This window comes from Rattus norvegicus, chromosome 9 (assembly GCF_036323735.1).
Source record: "Rattus norvegicus strain BN/NHsdMcwi chromosome 9, GRCr8, whole genome shotgun sequence".
Taxonomy (NCBI): domain Eukaryota; kingdom Metazoa; phylum Chordata; class Mammalia; order Rodentia; family Muridae; genus Rattus; species Rattus norvegicus.
Genome location: NC_086027.1, coordinates 30,533,059 through 30,547,286, shown reverse-complemented (window position 1 = coordinate 30,547,286; position 14,228 = coordinate 30,533,059). Strand labels below are relative to the sequence as shown.

At 41.4% G+C, this 14,228-nt stretch overlaps 1 protein-coding gene across 1 annotated transcript in view; it reads left to right on the top strand.

The window, feature by feature from the left end:
- Nucleotides 1-13,452: 13,452 nt before the first annotated feature.
- Pkhd1 (PKHD1 ciliary IPT domain containing fibrocystin/polyductin) overlaps nt 13,453-14,228 on the top strand; it is a 493,369-nt gene continuing 492,593 nt past the window's right edge. The window contains exon 1 of the mRNA XM_008766937.4: nt 13,453-13,619. The gene's annotated coding sequence lies outside the window, so the exon portion shown is untranslated. The remainder of the gene's footprint in view (nt 13,620-14,228) is intronic.

Genomic DNA, 14,228 nt, shown 5'->3' with positions numbered 1-14,228 from the left:
TTTTTTCCAGTGCCCATGTGTTCCAGATGCTTCCCTAGTTTTTCTTCTATTAGTTTGAGTGTGTGTGGTTTGCTGTGGAGGTCCTTGATCCACTTGGACTTAAGGTTTGTACAGGGTGATAAGCATGGATCGATCTGCATTCTTCTACATGTTGACCTCCAGTTGAACCAGCACCATTTGCTGAAAATGCTATCTTATTTCCAATGGATGGTTTTGGCTCCTTTGTCAAAAATCAAGTGCCCATAGGTGTGTGGGTTCATTTCTGGGTCTTCAGTTCTATCCCACTGGTCTATCTGTCTGTCTCTGTACCAATATCATGCAGTTTTTATCACTATTGCTCTGTAATATGGCTTGAGTTCAGGGATAGTGATTCCCCCTGAAGTCCTTTTATTGTTGAGGATAGTTTTAGCTATCCTGGGTTTTTAGTTATTCCAGATGAATTTGCAAATTGTTCTGTCTAACTCTATGAAGAATTGGGTTGGAATTTTGATGGGGATTGCATTGAATCTATAGAATACTTTTTGTAAAATGGTCATTTTTCATTAATCCTGCCAATCCATGAGCATGGGAGATCTTTCCATCTTCTGAGATCTTCTTCAATTTCTTTCTTCAGAGGCTTTAAGTTCTTATCATACAGATCTTTCAATTGCTTGGTTAAAGTCACACCGAGGTATTTTATATTATTTGGGACTATTATGAATGGTGTCATTTCCCTAATTTCTTTCTTGGCTTGTTTCTCTTTTGTGTAGAGGAAGGCTACTGATTTATTTGAGTTAATTTTATACCCAGCCACTTTGCTGAAGGTATTTATCAGGTTTAGTAGTTCTCTGGTGGAACTTTTGGGATCACTTAAATATACTATCATATCATCTGCAAATAGTTATATTTTGACTTCTTCCTTTCCAATCTGTATCCCTTTGATCTCCTTTTGTTGTCTGATTGCTCTGGCTAGAACTTCAAGAACTATATTGAATAAGTAGGGAGAGAGTGGGCAGCCTTGTTTAGTCCCTGATTTTAGTGGGATTGCTTCAAGTTTCTCTCCATTTAGTTTAATGTTAGCAACTGGTTTGCTGTATATGGCTTTTACTATGTTTAGGTATGGGCCTTGAATTCCTATTCTTTCCAGGACTTTTATCATGAAGGGGTGTTGAATTTTGTCAAATGCTTTCTCAGCATCTAATGAAATGATCATGTGGTTTTGTTCTTTCAGTTTGTTTATATAATGGATCACATTGATGGTTTTCCGTATATTAAACCATCCCTGCATGCCTGGGATGAAGCCTACTTGATCATGGTGGATTATTGTTTTGATGTGCTCTTGGATTCGGTTTGCCAGAATTTTATTGAGCATTTTTGCATTGATATTCATAAGGGAAATTGGTCTGAAGTTCTCTTTCTTTGTTGGGTCTTTGTGTGGTTTAGGTATAAGAGTAATTGTGGCTTCATAGAAGGAACTTGGTAGTGCTCCATCTGTTTCAATTTTGTGGAATAGTTTGGATAGTATTGGTATGAGGTCTTCTATGAAGGTCTGATAGAATTCTGCACTAAACCCGTCTGGACCTGGGCTCTTTTTGGTTGGGAGACCTTTAATGACTGCTTCTATTTCCTTAGGAGTTATGGGGTTGTTTAACTGGTTTATCTGTTCCTGATTTAACTTCGGTACCTGGTATCTGTCTAGGAAATTGTCCATTTCCTGCAGATTTTCAAGTTTAGTTGAATATAGGCTTTTATAGTAAGATCTGATGATTTTTTGAATTTCCTCTGAATCTGTAGTTATGTCTCCCTTTTCATTTCTGATTTTGTTAATTTGGACACACTCTCTGTGTCCTCTCGTTAGTCTGGCTAAGGGTTTATCTATCTTGTTGATTTTCTCAAAGAACCAACTTTTGGTTCTGTTGATTCTTTCTATGGTCCTTTTTGTTTCTACTTGGCTGATTTCAGCTCTGAGTTTGATTATTTCCTGTCTTCTACTCCTCCTGGGGGTATTTGCTTCTTTTTGTTCTAGAGCTTTTAGGTGTGCTGTCAAGCTGCTGACATATGCTCTCTCCTGTTTCTTTCTGCAGGCACTCAGAGCTATGAGTTTTCCTCTGAGCACAGCTTTCATTGTGTCCCATAAGTTTGGGTATGTTGTACCTTCATTTTCATTAAATTCTAAGAAGTCTTTAATTTCTTTCTTTATTTCTTCCTTGACCAGGTTATCACTGAGTAGAGCATTGTACAACTTCTACGTATATGTGGGCGTTCTTCCCTTATTGTTATTGAAGACCAGCTTTAGGCTGTGGTAGTCTGATAGCACGCATGCGATTATTTCTATCTTTCTGTACCTGTTGAGGCCCGCTTTTTGACCAATTATATGGTCAATTGTGGAGAAAGTACCATGAGGAGCTGAGAAGAAGTTATATCCTTTTGCTTTAAGATAGAATGTTCTATAAATATCTGTTAAGTCCATTTGGCTCATGACTTCTCTTAGTCTGTCTACGTCTCTGTTTAATTTCTGTTTCCATGATCTGTCCATTGATGAGAGTGGGGTGTTGAAATCTCCTACTATTATTGTGTGAGGTGCAATGTGTGTTTTGAGCTTTAGTAAGGTTTCTTTTATGTATGTAGGTGCCCTTTGTATTTGGGGCATAGATATTTAGGATTGAGAGTTCATCTCCGTGGATTTTTCCTTTGATGAATCTTCATATTATCTTTTTTGTCCTTTTGTCCTTTTGTCCTTCCTTATCTTTTTTGATGACTTTTAGTTGAAAATTGATTTTATTTGATAATAGAATGGCTACTCCTGCTTGCTTCTTCTGACCATTTGCTTGGGAAGTTGTTTTCCAGCCTTTCACTCTGAGGTAGTGTCTGTCTTTGTCTCTGAGGTGTGTTTCCTGTAGGCAGCAGAATGCAGGGTCCTCATTGCGTATCCAGTTTGTTAATCTATGCCTTTTTATTGGGGAGTTGAGACCATTGATGTTGAGAGATATTAAGGAATAGTGATTATTGCTTCCTGTTATATTCTTATTTGGATTTGAGGTTATGTTTGTGTGCTTTTCTTCTGTTTGTTTTGTTGTCAAGACGATTAGTTTCTTGCTTTTTCTAGGGTGTAGCTTGCCTCTTTGTGTTGGGCTTTACCATTTATTATCCTTTGTAGTGCTGGATTTGTAGAATGATATTGTGTAAATTTGGTTTTGTCTTGGAATATCTTAGTTTCTCCATCTATGTTAATTGAGAGTTTTGCAGGATATAGTAACCTGGGCTGGCATTTGTGTTCTCTTATGGTCTGTATGACATCTGTCCAGGATCTTCTGGCTTTCCTAGTCTCTGGCGAAACGTCTGGTGTAATTCTGTTAGGTCTGCCTTTATATGTTACTTGACCTTTTTCCCTTACTGCTTTTAATATTCTTTCTTTATTTTGTGCATTTCGTGTTTTGACTATTATGTGACAGGAGGTGTTTCTTTTCTGGTCCAATCTATTTGGAGTTCTGTAGGCTTCCTGTATGCCTATGGGTATCTCTTTTTTTTAGGTTAGGGAAGTTTTCTTCTAAAATTTTGTTGAAGATATTTACTGGTCCTTTGAGCTGGGAGTCTTCACTCTCTTCTATACCTATTATCCTTAGGTTTGATCTTCTTATTGAGTCCTGGATTTCCTGTATGTTTTGGACCAGTAGCTTTTTCTGCTTTACATTATCTTTGACAGTTGAGTCGATGATTTCTATGGAATCTTCTGCTCCTGAGATTCTCTCTTCCATCTCTTGTATTCTGTTGGTGATGCTTGTATCTACGGCTCTTTGTCCCTTCCTTTGGTTTTCTATATCCAGGGTTGTTTCCATGTGTTCTTTCTTGATTGCTTCTATTTCCATTTTTAATTCCTTCAATTGTTTGATTGAGTTTTCCTGGAATTCTTTCAGGGATGTTTGTGATTCCTCTCTGTAGGCTTCTACTTGTTTATTTCTGTTTTCCTGTGTTTCTCTAAGGGAGTTCTTCACGTCTTTCTTGAAGTCCTCCAGCATCATGATCAGATATGATTTTGAAACTATATCTTGCTTTTCTGGTGTGTTTGGATATTCCGTGTTTGCTTTGGTGGGAGAATTGGGCTCTGATGATGCCATGTAGTCTTGGTTTCTGTTGCTTGGGTTCCTGCGCTTGCCTCTTGCCATCAGATTATCTCTAGTGTTACTTTGTTCTGCTATTTCTGACAGTGGCTAGACTGTCCTATAAGCCTGTGTCAGGAGTGCTGTAGATCTGTTTTCCTGTTTTCTTTCAGCCAGTTATGGGGACAGAGTGTTCTGCTTTCAGGCGTGTAGTTTTTCCTATCTACAGGTCTTCAGTTCTTCCTGTGGGCCTGTGTCTTGAGTTCACCAGGCAGGTCGCTTGGAGCTGGAAGGTTTGTCTTACCTGTGGTCCCGAGGCTCAGGTTTGCTCGTGGGGTGTTGCTTATGAGCTCTCTGCGGTGGCAGCAACCAGGAAGATCTGCGCCGCCCCTTCCAGGCGCTTCTGTACACCAGGGTTCCAGATGGCGTTTGGTGTTTTCCTCTGGAGTCAGAGATGTGGGCAGAGTGTAGTCTCTTCTGGTTTCCCAGGCCTGTCTGCCTCTCTGAAGGTTTAGCTCTCCCTCCCTCGGGATTTGGGTGCAGAGAACTGTTTATCCGGTCGGTCCCTTCAGTTTCCGGCAGTGTCTCAGACGCAGCGGATTTCTTGCTCCTGTGCCCTTATCCAAGGGAACCCAGAGGCCGTATACAGTTTCCTCTTGGGCCAGGGATGTGGGCAGGGGTGGGAAGTGTTGGTGGTCTCCTCTGCTCTGCAGTCTCAGGAGTGCCCACCTGTCTCAGCGGTGAGCTCTCTCTCCCACGGGGTCTGGGAGCAGTGAGCTCGAGGCAGGGAGCGCGAGATTGGGACTCCCACTAAAAACCATTCCGGGGCTTTTTAATCAGTATATTCCTGGATGTTTTAGTTCTAGGCACACACAGATTTGATGATATATGAACTTGATGACAGAGTTTCTCAAGGTGATGGTAACTGGCCTTGGACTCTTCAGGCGCCATCTAGAAACAGTGTTGAAAATGGTAAGACCTAGGTAGTCCTGGGACCCAACCATACTTAAATATCTCGCCTGAGACTACAAGATGAGGAAGTATTAGCCATGAAACCTTGCTTATCTGATGCCTGATTCCACATTAATTAAGTGCCACATTAAATTCTAGTGTTTCTGAAAACAGTTCAGGCTGAAATCATTCATTGACTCAAAGAAACCTTTTCCTACCTGTCTTATTCCCTGTTGTAGGATGTTTTTCTGAGCCCTGAGACAGAGCTCGGTGACAGATGTTGGGTCAGGTATTTACTGGACTCAGGAGATAATGTGTAGTCTGAGCATGAGTAGCAGGCTAACATCTAACCTCAGCCTGATCTCAAGGATCTTCAGAGAGTGAGGGGTACCTCTCTGAAGAGTGAGGCCTTGCCTTTCACATTCTGTCAAGGAACCTGAGAATTTGGAGGAAGCATACATTTTTTTTTTCAATTGACTTTTCAAGATAGGGCTTCTCTATGTAGCTCTGGCTGTTTTGGAACTCATACTGTAGACCAGACGGGACTAGAACTCAGAGATCCACCTACCTCAGCACCCCAAGTACTTGGATTGAAGGCATGCCTCCACCCCACCCCATAACCCTATGCAGAATTATGTAATCTTGTAGGCATTCTATGTCAAGATGGCTCCTACAGCTTGAGCCTCCTTCTCCAGAGGGCTCAGGTATAAAGGAAGCACAATCGATGGATGGGCGCACTGTCTGAGCAATGGGGTAGAGACTGGGTGCCAACACACATCCCACAACTTCACTCACTACTTCCGTTTTTTGTAACTGTCCAAACTAGGAACTGTGGTCATCATTGCTGTCCCATTAAGCTGTGTTATGTCACTAGTCAAATTCTCTTTATCCATATGTGATATTCATATAGAAATTGTTCTGTCTTCTCCAAGCTCTGCCTGCTGCTAGAATTGGAGCAGCTATTAGTAGATATAGCCATTGCCATTATGTTTACTCTTCTTTCCTCTAGGAGAGTTAATGAAACTTCACTGTTTATTTTTATGTACATTTCCCCCCTCTACCACACTACAGCCTTCGGTTTTCTCTCAGTGCCTTTTATTATCATTGGATTACATAAAAATATGGGTGACACAGTAGAACACTATTTCTGAGACATGGCCGAAATGCTCTTCATGAGATGGAAGTTTATGGAAGCTTCTCATGCTTCTCCCAGCCACACAGAGGCATTCACCTCTCTCAGATACCTACTGTGATGATTAACATGGATTGCCAACCTCGTCTGCTCTAGAAGTCACTGAGGGGCACAAGGTTCTGCGCACCCCTATGGTGGAGTTTCTAAATTCAGTTCATCGAGGTAGGAAGACTTTCTCTAAAAGGTGGATGATACTACTTTGTAGACTGATGTTCTGGGCTGTCTAAAGTGAAAAAAGTGAGTTGAGGACCAGCATTAGTCCCTGCTTTCTGATTGTGAATGTAATGTGAGCTCTTGCTACAGTGGTTTCCCCACCATAATGGATGGGAACCTCAAACCATGAATCTAGTTAACCATGGTAGAGCTCTCTGATGTGTAAGTGAACTGATGAAAAAGTTAGCAGAGAACTCTGTAAAGCTAACAATTATTAACTATCTGCAGATGCTTGATATACTTGACACTGTTCATCCATGCGTTCAGCAGATGTCTCCTGAGTATCCACTATGTTGAGCTTCTGTGAGCCACATGGATACTGCTTTAAGCTGCTAGAGTCTTTTCAGTTCTACCCAACTAGTCCTCAGAGACATATGACCCAGTTTGACAGTGACAGGAGTGCAGACACCTCTTTGAAATGCTGAGTATCTAAAGCCCAGCTTAACAGTACAGACCTGTAATCCATCAACTCAGGAGGCCAAGGCAGGCGAATTTCAAGACCTGTCCAGACTACAGAAAGGAGTTCAAGGTCAGCTTCAACAACTTAGTAAGATTTTTGTCCCAAAATAAAAATTCAAAAGAGTTATCAGACTCCTTACTTGATGTCTTCATTATTATAGAGGATTTTCCTCAGCTATTGCTCATATGATATCAGATACCAGGCTGTTTTACTAGCCTAACATTTTATAGAAAGGTGACAACCATTTATTCCATTTTGAAAATATACAACAAAAAGCTTGACAGTATGATAACATTCTGCCACTACAGCAAGCATTCTGCTGGGCTACATTAATGTGTGATTCACCATTTTAAAACCAAGCAGGAAAGACATTTCTGAAAGCTCTCTAGACCTCAGCAGCAAGGTACGAAATGAAAAAAAATAATTGCTTTTGTGTTGTTGGTCCCTCTTGGTGTGGTTTATTTTAAATTCCACTGAACACGAGGAGAAAGAAATGCCTTAATTCAGAAACTGACATGCAGTTCTATGATGCTCTCCTCTGGTCTTTTACAGAGACATGCTCCAAATTCAAAGAAAGGAATGTCCCTCAAATCAGAGGAAATCAAGGAAACACTGACTATTGCAACATCTGTCTATTGTGACATAGCAGGAACCAAACTGAGAGAGCAGCTAAAGTCTACCGAGTCTGAGTGCCAAGTTATAGACAGTGTTGTTTTTCCTCCCTTGGAATAAGATGAGTCTAAAATATCACACATCCCATACTCATTTCTTCAAGTCTCTTAACATTTATTTTTAAAATTTGAGATTTCAAGGTGTCAGTCATCTTGATTAATGTAGGATGTTCTTTGCTTCAAAACCGTAACTCTTATGTACTGAGAAAACCCCAAAGTCCATGCATATTGCATGATGTCATGGGTTTCTGATGACTCTGTATCAGCAGTTCGAACTGGCTTTCTGGAGTACCACAGGGCAGTGATGTCCTCGGGATGACTGAGGTAGAGAGGACCCTAAGCTCCCAGACACAGGCTGTAGAAGACTTGGACAGCTCAGTGTATCTCCTAGGTCTACAGGTTAGTAGACCTTTGCCACCCCTTGGCCTTAATGGACTCTATGATTCTCATCAGGAAGGTGTAGGTTACTCCAGTATATCTTCTGGACAAGTGGCATCGCTGTTATCAAAATAAGCCAAGGAGCAGAAAGGACTTAGGACAGAAGCATTAAGGACAAGTTATCTCTGACTAGTTTTGTTTGATGGGAAAGTCCCAATAACCAGCTTTGGCACCAGTGGGGTGGGTAAACTGAGGCAGGCAGCCAATGGGGGTCAGTGCTTATAGTCACTGATGAAGGTTGGTCCAGATACTGATGGGGTCTGCTGCGTCTAGCAGCCAGTGATGAGAGAAATTGCCCAGCAGACTTTCTCTGAGGGAAATTCCTGGGATTGGCACTCCCTATGGCCAGTGAAAAATTCTGAACTCTTTTAACTCTTTGGGGTCAGTGAGAAAGAGAAGGAAAGAGAAAATTCATACACACATAGTGAGTGGATGAAACAAAAGTTAGAGTCCAATAACTTCATATACACAAATACATACATACAGAAAGACGTGTGTGTGTGTGTGTGTGTGTGTGTGTGTGTGTATAGAGTAGATGGAGCAAAGCTCCAAGCAGGCTCCAAGCATTTCACACATACATATGTACATATACACACATAGCTGGTGGGTGAATGGAACACAGTTGTAACACACTCTTTCACAAACTTTATATATGTACATACATACATATATATGTGTGTATACTTATATACATATAATACATACTTAGAAGGTGAACAGGATGAAGCTCTAACATATTCTCACACAAACTTTACATACATACATACATACATACATACATACATACATACATACATACACATAGCTGATGGGTGGGAGGAACAATGTTCCAAAAACTTTATTCTTTCTCCTATGGCTTATATATCCCATCAAAATCTTTCAAGCCCTATAAAGTTACAATGTGACTTCATTCAAGTTTCTTCTAGTGAATGGTTATGAAAAACCAGTATGTCCCCAATACCTGTACGTGATATAACATTACATAGTACAAGAGAACAAGTTATTCCCAAGAACCCACATACATTCATAACTAAGCAACTTGTTATAGATTAACGAAGTGTAAACAAGTGAGATAGTTTTCTCAGCCAGTTTTTCTTACTGGCAGGCGGCAATTTATGGTTACAAAGAAAGGATCAATTATTTTATTATTTATCTTTAAATGTAATCTTATAAGAATCTTAAAAGAATCACAAATCTAAACTTTTTTTTGTAAAAATCAGTCATCTACCTTAAATCCTCAGAATGCACATCTACTCATTAGCAATATTTAATAAATTCTATCAGGAAGCTGAGGGCAAAAATGGGTATAAGAAATCAATTATCACCAGTCCGGCCTCAGGCGTCAGTAGAGAGTCTCATCATCCAGTGGTGTCATTGTTTTTGTTCCCTGATCATAAAAGGTCCAGCTTAACTAGTAAGTGTGCCTTTCTGAACTTCATATTGTTCCCTAAGATTTTTCTACACCAGAGTTATTAGCAAAAACATCGTAACCTAGCTTTATTAAAGGTTTTATTTTTTCAAATGCTTCCTAAGGGTAGGGGTCATAGCGGACTATCTCTATCGCTAAGTTCTTTCCTAGAGCAGTGACTGAATCATTAATCTGCTCCAGCAGCAATGCCTGAAACAGACCAAGCATTATTACTGTGAGTGCCAGAGACACTGTCCAGTGAGGGGCCGGAAGCACCCTTAAAGTTTTCATACAATTCTTAGATTAAAAAAGAAGTGAGAGCAGCAAACAGAGCAGAACTCCATAACAGCATGACGTCATCAGGACACGTGGTCCTCGGGTCACACCTCACTGAGGCACGCCCATCATAGCTATCATGCTAGCCCGTGGGCTGCATTCTAAAGCCATTTGTCATTCATCCTGCTTGGCCTTCAGCAGGAAAGAAAGTTTGTTAATGAAAGAGTCACGTTCTTTAACCAAGCAAGTAAAAGATTTGTACAACAAGAACTTCAAGACTCTGAAAAAAGAAATTGAAGAAGACCTCAGAAGATGGAAAGATCTCCCATGCTCATGGATTGGCAGGATTAATATAGTAAAAATGGCCATTTTACCAAAAGCGATGTACAGATTCAATGCAATCCCCATCAAAATACCAATCCAATTCTTCAAAGAGTTAGACAGAACAATTTGCAAATTCATCTGGAATAACAAAAAACCCAGGATAGCTAAAACTATCCTCAACAATAAAAGGACTTCAGGGGGAATCACTATCCCTGAACTCAAGCAGTATTACAGAGCAATAGTGATAAAAACTGCATGGTATTGGTACAGAGACCAACAGATAGACCAATGAAATAGAGTTGAAGACCCAGAAATGAACCCACACACCTATGGGCACTTGATTTTTGACAAAGGAGCCAAAACCATCCAATGGAAAAAAGATAGCATTTTCAGCAAATGGTGCTGGTTCAACTGGAGGTCAACATGTAGAAGAATGCAGATCGATCCATGCTTATCACCCTGTACAAAGCTTAAGTCCAAGTGGATCAAGGACCTCCACATCAAACCAGACACACTCAAACTAATAGAAGAAAAACTAGGGAAGCATCTGGAACACATGGGCACTGGAAAAATTTTCCTGAACAAAACACCAATGGCTTATGCTCTAAGATCAAGAATCGACAAATGGGATCTCATAAAACTGCAAAGCTTCTGTAAGGCAAAGGACACGGTGGTTAGGACAAAACGGCAACCAACAGATTGGGAAAAGATCTTTACCAATCCTACAACAGATAGAGACCTTATATCCAAAATATACAAAGAACTCAAGAAGTTAGATCGCAGGGAGACAAATAACCCTATCAAAAAATGGAGTTCAGAGCTAAACAAAGAATTCACAGCTGAGGAATGCCGAATGGCTGAGAAACACCTAAAGAAATGTTCAACATCTTTAGTCATAAGGGAAATGCAAATCAAAACAACCCTGAGATTTCACCTCACACCAGTGAGAAGGGCTAAGATCAAAAACTCAGGTGACAGCAGATGCTGGCGAGGATGCGGAGAAAGAGGAACACTCCTCCACTGTTGGTGGGGTTGCAGACTGGTACAGCCATTCTGGAAATCAGTCTGGAGGTTCCTCACAAAATTGGACATTGAACTGCCTGAGGATCCAGCTATACCTCTCTTGGGCATATACCCAAAAGATGCCCCAACATATAAAAAAGACACATGCTCCACTATGTTCATCGCAGCCTTATTTATAATAGCCAGAAGCTGGAAAGAACCCAGATGCCCTTCAACAGAGGAATGGATACAGAAAATATGGTACATCTACACAATGGAATCTTACTCAGCTATCAAAAACAATGACTTTATGAAATTCATAGGCAAATGGTCGGAACTGGAAAATATCATCCTGAGTGAGGTTACCCAATCACAGAAAAACACACATGGTATGCACTCATTGATAAGTGGATATTAGCCCAAATGCTTGAATTACCCTAGATGCCTAGAACAAATGAAACTCAAGACGGATGATCAAAATGTGAATGCTTCACTCCTTCTTTAAAAGGGGAACAAGAATACCCTTGGCAGGGAATAGAGAGGCAAAGATTAAAACAGACACAGAAGGAACACCCATTCAGAGCCTGCCCCACATGTGGCCCATGCATATACAGCCATCCAATTAGACAAGATGGATGAAGCAAAGAAGTGCAGGCTGACAGGAGCCGGATGTAGATCTCTCCCGAGAGACACAGCCAGAATACAGCAAACACAGAGGCGTATGCCAGCAGCAAACCACTGATTTGAGAATAGGACCCCCGTTGAAGGAATCAGAGAAAGAACTAGAAGAGCTTGAAGGGGCTCGAGACCCCTTATGAACAACAATGCCAAGCAACCAGAGTTTCCAGGGACTAAGCCACTACCTAAAGACTATACATGGACTTACCCTGGACTCTGACCTCATAGGTAGCAATGAATATCCTAGTAAGAGCACCAGTGGAAGGGGAAGCCCTGGGTCCTGCTAAGACTGAACCCCCAGTGAACTAGATTGTTGGGGGGAGGGTGGCAAGAGGGGGAGGATGGGGAGGGGAATACCCATAAAGAAGGGGAGGGGGGAGGGGGATGTTTGCCTGGAAACCAGGAAAGGGAATAACACTCGAAATGTATATAAGAAATACTCAAGTTAATAAAAAAAAAAGATTCAATAAAAGTTTGGCTGCAGAAAAAAAAAAAAAAAGAAAGGGTCACGTTGCCTCAGCATTTGAGCCCCTGATGCTGATGTGATAGAAACTCATAGTCATATGATTTCCTTTGTTTTGTATCTTCATGAAATAAAGAGGGCTGAGGAAAAGCAAGGAAGACAAGCTGGGCCAATCCCAGAGAGGAAGAGCGGGATTTTTCTCCAGGGGCTTCTGACAGCATAATGCGAGGTGAAGCATCTCAAGCGTTGACCACGGAAGAGCTTGCTCTGAGGCTCTAATGGAATTCTTCAGTGGCAAAATCACGCTAATATCCCGCTTTGCTTAATGATCTCCCCTCCTTCTATCGGAAATATGGATGCAAGTTGTAGACAAAATAATCTTTTTTTTTTTAAAGAAAGGGAGAAAAGCTCAAACCAAAAACGTCATCAAGCATTCTCAGTTTTCAATATTTTGCTTTTATTGCTCATATCTACTTCAGAGTGGTTTTCCTCAAACATATCCCTAATGTAACCCACTCTACAGGCGAGTCTACTCTCTATAAAGCACAGTGCGATCTATTTTGGTTTACAGAAAAATAAACATAGTATGTTTCCCTAAATGATGTACACACAGTTTTGGGAATGGCCTTTGTAAGTCAGATACCGTTGAGCAGCTCAAGCCTGCTGAATAATTTATCTAGTTGCACTCAAGTTTTGATGACTGTGAACTGTATGTTGCCGACATGGGAACTTAGTTCTCTCTTAGAATACATCAACCTTAGAGTCCTAGTAGGAAATGGAAGGCATATTTGAGATAAAAGTTATTGAAGTGATTATTTCTAGAAGGGGTAGCGATGATTTAGAAAAGGCATTGGGGGGGGGGTGGTATAAATACTCGCAAGCTAGCAATAGTATGAGCTGTTAGTAGCCTTGGCCTGAAGATGCAAACAGAGGAAACATATCTGAGCCTGCAGAAAGAGCAAGCACATCTACCCTGTGACCTTGGAAACCCAGGCTGTGCCCTATTTGTGAAACCAATAAGACATCAGTAAGACCACCATTAATAAGAGCCCAAAGCACAGGGCACAGAAGCAGGCACAGACCGCTTGTGAAGCATGTAATCTTCCTCAGAACTTCTTGCTGGGCTCTCTGCTCACTGGCTGGCTAGACCGGCTAGACCTTTTTTTTTTTTTTTTGTAATTCTTGTCTGAGACACATACAGTAAGTGGAGAAAAATGTAAGCAGTCCTTTGGGTCTCTAAGTGGCTCACGTTAATTATTAAACTTGCCCTGTGGTCATTTTTGAACTTTTACTCTGGTGCACGTTTGGCCAGGCCAGAAACGAGTTAGGTGAGTTACACTCCAATATGAAGCGAGCTACCTGCATGGTAGCTAGCTAGCTGCAGGCTGGCCCATCACCAGATAACGCGGCGTCATTTTGAAGGGACCGGTTTCTCTCATTTGAAGCACAAAGCGGACACAGCATCAGGTACTGTTTGATTCAGGAAAGACTTCCGTTTCTAACGCTGGCTCTCCCGCGGTCGTTAAGCAATAAGAACTGTCTTTCAGGCTCCCAGAAGAGGGGGATCTGAAAGAAGAGGAATGGAGGAGGGGGTAGAAGAAAGAGAAGACAGGGGCAAGAGGAGGACTTAACTCGATGTACAGCACACGTCTCTGTGGCTGAGACTGGAGACTCCAGGGAGCGGGGAGCTCTGGTGGGTGGGTGGGGACATCCTCATGGAGACTGGGGTAGGGGAGTGGTGGGGGCGAGGGGGAGGGGATTAGGAGGCATGCGATGTGGAACAGTCAGAGGGTAGACCAGGAGGGGAATAAAATCTGGAGTGTTAAAAAAAGAAGATTAAATAAAATATAAAAAAAAATCTGTAAAATCAGATGTGTGATGTTTAAAAATGCATGAACGAATTACGTCTTTGAGTATTATATCGGGCTCTTATACCTCGACCCTTATGGAGATGGGTGGCTGGTCTTTGGACCTCTTCAGACTGCTCTCTAGAGGTTAGGCCTGTATGGCAGCAAACAGACGGTATCTGGCTCAGGCTCCCAGGATGTGAACTGGAAATTTGAGAGAGACTACTGA